General features: G+C 43.6%; 1 pseudogene; it reads right to left on the minus strand.

Annotated features, from left to right (window-relative positions):
• Positions 1-5,995: 5,995 nt before the first annotated feature.
• LOC134736949 (exonuclease GOR-like) lies at positions 5,996-7,270 on the minus strand (annotated as a pseudogene).
• Between the last annotated feature and the right edge of the window lie 1,826 nt (positions 7,271-9,096).

Genomic DNA, 9,096 nt, shown 5'->3' on the forward strand with positions numbered 1-9,096 from the left:
GTGGGTGTTCAGCTGCTGCTGTATGGGGAGTCATATCATCCTCTCCCTTCCTGGATATTATCAGCAACAACATCACAGGGTGTGTGTGCACAGCCTGCGATATTGGGAGTAATATCACCCTCTCCCCCTCCTGATATTAGGAACGCTATCACAGAAGGGGCATACACTCCCTGCGGTACTGGGAGTAATATCATTCTCTTCTTCCGTGAATATTAGGAACAATATCACCGGGTGGATGTAAACCCACTGCTGTATTGGGAGTAACGTCATACTCCACCCCCTGGATATTCAGATCAATATCACCGGGTGGGTGTACACCTACTGTGATATTGAAAGTAATACCATGCTCTCTCCCTCCCTGGACGTTAGGAACAATATCATAGGTGGGTGTACACCCACTGCGGTATTAAGAGTGATATGATTGTTAATTATTACTTATTTATTGTTAACATTAATATTAATTACCAATATCAATATTGAGAAATAATTGCTAACAAAAAGTTTTCATATTATTATTAATATTAATTATTGGTACCAAATATTATTGTTTTCTAATTAATAAGATCAGTATCAATTGTTAATATCAGTCATTATTAATAATTAATATTAATAATTTTATTGTTATCATTGATATAACTATTTAATAATTATTATCATTATTATCGGTATTGATTTTAAATCACTCAACGAAAACTCAGGCTACATACAACTACGCAAAGGGCCTAACATTGTAAGCCCTTAGGGACTGCTTCATCCATTCGCTGACACAATAACACTTTTCAGCAAAGAACCCCTATGGCCCTCAACATCAACTATTACCCTTTATGTTATTGCTCCAACCCTGTCCCTTTCTATCGCTCTCCTATTGTGAACACCCCTCCCTAAACCAGATCGTCTAATTAATTTAATATAGGCCTCCTATTTTTACTAACCATATCAAGCCTAGCCCTCTATTCCATTCTATGATCAGGATGAGCAATTAAATTCAAATTATGCACAAATTGGCGCATTACAAGTTGTCGCTCAAACAATTTCATAAGAAGTAACCCTAGTCGTTATCTTGCTATCAATTCTACTGATATGTGGCTCGTTTAACTTATATGCACTCATCACAATGCAAGAAATCCTCTTACTGCTCCTATCATCATGGCCCCTAGATATGATATGACTTGTCTTCACACTAGCAGAAACTAATCAAGTCCCTATATTATATATATGTAATTTCTTATATTATATATAAAATATATTATATAAAATATAAATATATAAATATTTATATTTTATAATATAAATATTATTTATATTTTATAATATAATATTTATATTTAATAATTATAATTATATTGTATTTATAATATAAAACATATAATATAACATGTAAATAAAAATATAATATTTTATATATAATACATATTTTATATAAAATATAAATATATATTTACCTATAATATATAATATGTAATATATAATATATAAGTATATATAATTTTTATACCCTCTGTAGAGGGAATTATTTTTGTTTCTATAGCCATCCGTAATAAAATACTATGTCTGTGTCTATAATAAAAATACTAGTGAAAAATAGGAACTATAGTCACGTAAGAGATAAAAGAAAGTCTGTTAGTATCAATATATCCATGCATATAAATGGTGTTTGTTTTTACAGGGTTTAGTAAAATGCATTGTAGTTTTCTAAACAATTTCCACATTACAGTATGTTTATTTTTCTCTCTTTCATGATTGGAAAGAGTGCAACAATACGCATCCCTATACAATCATCCTTGATTACATCTAAGGGACTTTCTCCAGTAATAAAATTACAGGGTTAATATATTCATAAAGGTATTACAAGGTAACCAAACAACATTCGGAATTCTTTCATCAGCAAAGCCCAATGTAATCCTAATCCAGGTAGCCACTCTAACTGATGCAATTAACTCAGATACATAAATATATACATATATATGTATATCTCTGCATGTGTGGATGCACTTAAATGGCTTTAAATAAAATCGACTTTTCCTCTCAAACAGTATTTTTGTTGAGAATGAGGTATATTCACTAGTTCATCAAAAATATTTTTAAAATTCTTAGATGATTGTTTGTTGCAGTGACCTGCTGGATTAGAATTAGATCAGGTTTAAAACAATGAAAGAATCTGGGAGAGGAGGCAGAGTGTGGGTTGTTAATTAGCACATGGATCAAAGGAGATTACTGATGTGTTTAGAAGCCACAACATTGACAGAATAAATCCAGAACTAACAATCCAATTGTAGATCTCTTTACTGTGGTATTTTCTGCCATCTCTGCTCCATAAGACACACCTTAACCACTTTGTGGTGGTATCTGCAGTATTCTATTTTAGTCTAAATAGCATTTTCTCTCAAATACATTGTTTCTCTCTCCTTCATCTTCCCTCCCTTCTTCCTTCCAGCTGTATTTTCTCCCTAGAGAACACTAGTAGAATGTTCTCCCAAATTTCAGATTTCAGATATGCATCTGTAAAATAATCTTACGGAGACACACTTTAGTTTCTACTGAATACTTGGTTGTTTACATAAGTTCACAGCATTACTACTGTCCTCCAAAAAATAGTTTCCCACTTTCACAGCAAATCTCATCATTGACTCTGCCATCCAAGTTTATTCTATGCCAATCTGGAAGAATCTGGAAAAATACTTAAAATACATTTTAAGTATTCATCATGCACATGTATTGTATTTTATTTTATATATGTTCGGGTGAATATCTTTCTCCACTAATGGTTTGCATTTCAATTCTTGTATCATGTTTTTTGAAACACAGAAGTCTTCATTAATGTAAACCAACTAATTTTTTTTAATTGTTAATTTCTGTCCTCGATAAGAAAGGCTTATGAGAATACTGTATCATGTTCCCCTTACCTTCAGGACTTGAATCTATTTGGAAATGACTGTGTGTGTTTTGAGGTAGGAGTCAATATTTAGTACTTTTTTTAAAAAAATTCAATTAATTCAGCATTGTTCTGATCACCTTGTGTATTTCAATGTAGAAGAGCGCACTAATAATGCAGGATTATTTATATATGTGGTGAGAATTCCAAAATGAAGCCCAGCATGGAAGATCAAATGATATTAACTCAAGGGATAGATTAGTACAATGAAACGTGATGGATAAGTGCAATATAGTTAGATAAAGAGAAAGAAAAACATTTCGCAGTTATCATTGAGACTTCACTCCAAGTTCTTGCATGAAGTGAAAGATCCTGACTGTCTTCCACTGATTTTAACTTCATTCAGACATGTCTGTCATCTGTTATTTCACTCAGTGACAGTCAGAAGTGACGAAAAGAGAAAACAGAGAATATATTTTATGCCATGATCATGAATAATGATTTTTCAGAAATTAATTAATAAAGAACCAACACATATACTTTTAGTGTTTTTATCGCATTTGATAGTAACACAATAAATGAGTGTTAATAACATTAGGATGCAATTCAAGACATAGAACAGAACCTATCTGTCCTGTTTGATAAGGCACAAGGAAGAGGGCTTTCTGGGATAAAGGGGTTCCTACAGCAGATGAACACATTTCTGATTTGTCTCAGGTCAGAGGTGAATACAGCAAAAGAAAGGCCTGAGAGGAGGTGAGAAGGAGCAATTAGGCATGGTGTGTATAGGGGAGCTTTGATTAACATCAACAAAGCTCACTCACAGTTCTAGCTTCACAATCCAGGAATAATCCTACATGTCTGGTAGGTCTTGGGACATATTGCAGTGTAATTGGGGAGGTGGTAAAGAGACTGCCCTGAATGTCGTTCTTAACACACCCAAGACTAAAGAGTCCCTCCTCTCCATATATATTGCCATTCCGATTCTTCCCTTGCCAATACGTATTACAGACACCAAAAGCCCAATTCCAAGAGTCCACCACATGGACCTCCCAGTAATATTTGCCGGAGGTGAAAGTCTGAGCACCCCATGCAAGAAAACTTGTAGGTGTTGCAGTGATATCGGGTGCATTTTGACGGTCACATCCAATAAAATGCTTCTCAAATCTCCACATTGAAAGATATGACTGATGGCTTCATTATGATGGAGAGTAATATCCACTGCAAAATAAATAAATAAATAAATAAATAGAAAGAAAGAAAGAAAACATGCATAGCCATCTGTAAATAAGCAAAAATTGTTCTATCAAGAAGTTAATTCACCAGGAAACGTAAAGTCACAAGAAGACTTTTGCTTGTAACTTCTAATAAAATATAGAGATGATTAATATTATCTACAAGACAAATAAAACGCTAACCACAGATATTAAAAGCGTTTTGAAAACTTACACACTGACAGCCAAATGTAAGACCAACTTCTTTCAATCCAATTTTCAAAGCAAAATTTGCACATTCTATGCCCTAAATGCTATGGCATTTATGCCTGTAGTCCTAGCTACTCAGGAGACTCAAGTGGGAGGATCTCTTGAACCCGGGAGGTGGAGGCCGTGGTGAACCGTGTTGGTATCTCTGTACTCCAGCCTGGTTGACAGAGTGAAACCCTGTCTCAAAAAGTAAATAAATACATAACAAATTTTAAAAAGCGAGCACAGAAAGTCGAATAATGCGTGATCTGACTGATACGAGGAACGTAACATCGTTGAAATCATAGCTGCAGAGACCATAACGGTGGTTACCTGAGGCAGGTGCCAGGGAGGGTTTGGGGAGATGTTGGTCAATTGATACGAAATTTCAGACAGGAATGTTTCTAGAGATCTACTGAGCGGCACGGCGACTACAGTGAATAACTACGTATTGTCTATTTGAAAATAGATGTGGGAGTAGATTTTAAACGTATTCTCATCACAATAAAATCAGGATGCGAGGAAACGAGTGTGTTAGTTAGCTTGATTTGGTCAATCCACAGTGTATACATATATGAAGCCTCACGTTGTACACCATAAATATATATAATTTTCACTGGTCTATTTAAAATGGAAACTTAAATACATTATAAAACTTAAATGAAATAACATACAATAAAAAATACTTTTATTTGTTAAATCTCCACAGAAGGAGTCTAAGTCATAAAGGAAAATAAACTTCGAGGAGTGGTAAAATCAATCAGAAACGTCCCACTTCAGTGCTTCCCGAAACGTGTCTGACAGAGTGGACATCCTGTTGTTCACTAACTCCTTGTTCTGGAACAGTTAGTGTGTGTCTATATATGGGTGTGTGGGCTTATACACACAAAGTAAATTAATGGTAATGAAAGCATTCTGATTCTCAGTTTAATTTAGTTATGTATACAGACACACCCCGCAGCCTCCCCCACGCACATTTATCAAATCAGCCACTCCACGAAAACTAGCTACTTAGTGTGTCATCTCTCACTGCAGACTCAAAAGAGAAACGTGAATTTAGAGAGGCATGATGGTTCGTTCTCTCTTGGATTCCAGTTGGAAGTTGACTGACTGATTGGGACATTGTCGTTGGTTGGTCTGGGTGGAAGAATCCACTTGGACCCTTAATTGAACACCAACTACGTGCGATCGTTTTAACGCAGTCCGTGTGTTGCTTAGTTCATTCCTCACCATGACCTCCTGATCACACTTTGGAGATCAAAAACCAGAAGCACGCAGAAGTTATTTGTCCAGTGTTACAAAGCTTCTAAGTGGTGGAATTGGAATGTGAACTCAGATGTGTAATTCTAGAGCCTAAGTGCTTCAACCACCTCACTGTGGTGGCTCTACCGAAAAACAGCTAAGCGCTCATGGAGAAGCTGAGGACATTCAGTTTGCTTTTAAATGTTTTTTTCTTTTCAACGTTTAAATTCATACCAAGATTGATTGGGCGCCAGCCCCGGTGGTAGGGGAAAAATCGGGTGGTGGAGGGGGTTGAGAAAGTCCCACAGAAGGGGAAGATGCCCAGGAGAGAAGACTGTCAGGAGGCTGTTGGGTCAGGGGGCTCGCCTTTTTCTCAGAGGCCATGGAGGTCCAGGTGGGCTGGGGGAGGCGAGTGGTAGAAGGCCAGAGGTCTGGGAGGGACCGAGGGATGGGGACAGGCGCGAGGGGCCATTGCAAGGACTCGGGGGACTGGGAGTGGGGGCTTGGGACTCGGGGAGCCCATTGGTGGAAGGACAGAGGTCTGGGAGGGGCAGAGGGATGGGGACAGGGGCGACGGACGGCGGCAGGCACTCTGGGGGACTGGGAGTCGGGGGTCGGGGATCGTCTCGGCTTTCGGCCCTGTCCTGCCACCGGCTGCTTACGTTTCTTTCGCTTTGTGGCGAGGTGGACAGGTTTAGATCTCGGGATTGAGGGCGGTTTTGGAAGCGGCCTGGGGCTAAGGACAGGTCACGGCGGCGGGAGAGGCGGTCCGGTGGCATCGCTGGATCTGGGCGCGCTGTCGGACCTTCCACATCACCAGCTGCAGGCAGGCGTTTGCGTCCTCGCTGGAGTTGTGCCCGTCCTGGCTGTCCTGGATGATGTGTCCCAGGTAGTCGGCCGCGAGATTCCTGAGGGAGCGCTTGTAGGGGAAACCCAGGTAGTGCGGGAAGAGCACGGCCGTGTCCACCACGGTGCTGTGGATGAGCTTCAGGGCCAGCAGATCGCTCTCCATGCTGTGCCCGATGAGGATGGTTTGGGCGCTGAAAAAGCTCAGCAGGATGGCTTGGACTTTGGGCAACGTGATGCTCGTGTTGGCGACGTCGGCCTCGGTCACTCCGGAAAACCTGGTGTTGCAGTCCACGATCTCGTTGTCGGGCTTGACGAAGGTGTCGTACACCACTCGCAAGTCGGCGTCCACCACGGTGACGCGGGTGAGCTCTAGGCCGTGCGTGGTGTAGCACATCTCACAGTCCAAGGCGTAGATCCCTGGATAAGCGTCTCTGGAACACTCTTTCTCGAAGCTCTTCACGAAGCCATCGAGGCTGTCCTTGCGGCCGTACCGAACGTGCTGCTTTGCCACCTGGCAGCCCACGGAGCCAGGAGCCGCTGCACAGCAGGTGTACTGGCTAACCCAGCCTCCAGCCACTTGGCTCGAGCGGACCCGCCCCCAGTGATAATAACACAACTGGTCGCGTACACAGCGGCCCGAGGAGGACACCAGGTACTCGGTGCTACAATGGCAGCAGACCCTGCGGGAGGAGTCGCCGGGCCCCTTCCCCTGGCCAGTGAAGAGGACGGCGCCTCCGGGCTGCTCGGCGTGCGGGAAGGGGTAGCCGTTCTCCTTGAGCTGGTCCTGGGTGAGCAGGAACTCCTGGAGGTGGCTGTACAGGGCGGCCCTGCTGAGGCCGGGCATGGAGCTGGGGGTCAGGCCCTTCAGTCTCTTGAGGGTGTTCAGGATCACATTGAGGTACACGTTCTTGTTGGGGCTGCAGTCGTAGGCCGCCTTCTCCTCGTTCAGCGCCTTCCCCTCGGCCTCCTGCTTGGAGGCGCAGAACTTGAGACCCTCTTTGGTGAACAGTTGGAGATAGCCTCGGCGGATGACGGTGGGGACTTGGCACCCCGAGCTTCGGAGGATAATGGGTTTCTTCAAACGCGCTAAGGATGGACGACGGACGATCCGCTTAGAGCTGATGGTGGTGGAGGTCTTGTCTGCCATCCCCGACCTGTTGCGCGTCTTCCGTGGCTGTCTGCCGACCTTGAAGCCATTGGAGCGTTGGCTTCTGCTTGCCACCCGGGTTCTCTTGGCATCTGTGGCACCGGTGGCCAAGCAAGGGCTGTGAAAGTGGGCGATCCTCTTCCTCTCCCTGGGGGCTGAGATGCGCACTGCGGAAGGTCTCTCTGCCTGCTTTGGGGCGGCTGGCAGGAAGCAGGCCGATCCCCACTGCGCAGGGAAGCACCAAGCCTCCCTCACCATCTCGGGCCATGCAGGGGGCACAGCGGGACAAGTATTCTCGGGCTTCGTCTGAATCCCCACAGATGCTGAGGCCTGCTTGTACATCTGGGGCACCCAGAGCCCGAAGCTCTGGGCCGGCTGATGAGAGCGCAGTGGGAATTCTTTAGCCCCGAGGGCCGCCTCCTCGGCCGCCTTCTTCGCTTCTGGATAGCCAGGTGGGAACCAGCAGGGAGCTGTGGCTCGCAACATCTCGCTGCCTTCGGGAGCACCTGCGTGGCTCTGCTCCTCTCCCAGCTGGCGGCTTCAGTGAGTGCCGCCGCGGATGCGCACCGCCTTTATATAAGCACAGGGCTCTTCTGTGAGAGAGGATGGGACTTGTCCTTGATTATGTTGCTACTTCGATCCAATCACACTGAACCTCATCTTCCACCAGACTCCAGCTTGCGGGGGGGCTCAGGGTCTGCTAATGGAAGCAACCCGAACTCCTGGTTGCTAACCGTGGAGCTAGCTTGCTTTTCCTGAGGTGATTAACTGTTCCTCCTCAGCGGTAACATAATGGCTAGTGGAACTGAGCCACATAGCCACACATTGAGTTTCAGGGAGGTTGGTCAACTTGCTCGGGGACACACAGCACCCCCACGGAGCCGGGACTCGGCCAGCCGTCTGCTGCTGCCTGCTAGTGGGCAGGATCTGTCTGCGCTTGCCTTTCCCTGCTCTGTGCACTCCTCCACCGTGGGCTGTTTGAGGACAGGAAGTGGACCGCAACCACTTCTCTCCCAGGACGTGGGCAACGTTCAACACACGGGGTCTTCAAAAACTTCATAGAAAATGTACATGCTGAAAATCTATGCATGGATTTCAATTTGTTTGCACTAAAATTAACTTGTACTAACTTGTTAGAACCTTCCTGAATTAGATCTAGACTGAGGCACTAAGAAGGATGAGACATCGGTTGAAAAGGGCTCCTGTAAGAGCAACGTGAATTCCGCTAAAATTTCAGCAAGAACAAACATCAAATGTATGGTGAACTCGGGCGGAATAACAAAGAAGTCACTGATATTTTATGAAAAGCCTATAAGGACACTGCCCCAAAGGAATCAGCCGTTTACCAAAGTATAGCTTGTTTTAACAGGAGATGAGAAGATACGGAAGGTGAATCCTGCAGTGGCTACGAAAAGCAAATGCTGTGGAAACCATTGTGCACAGATTAGCTGTACTCACGAGCAGAGTTTCAGTGGAAATTTTAAACAGGAGGGATGACGATCCTGTCTAAAATGCAAACAAAA

Source organism: Symphalangus syndactylus, chromosome 6, assembly GCF_028878055.3.
Source record: "Symphalangus syndactylus isolate Jambi chromosome 6, NHGRI_mSymSyn1-v2.1_pri, whole genome shotgun sequence".
Classification (NCBI taxonomy): domain Eukaryota; kingdom Metazoa; phylum Chordata; class Mammalia; order Primates; family Hylobatidae; genus Symphalangus; species Symphalangus syndactylus.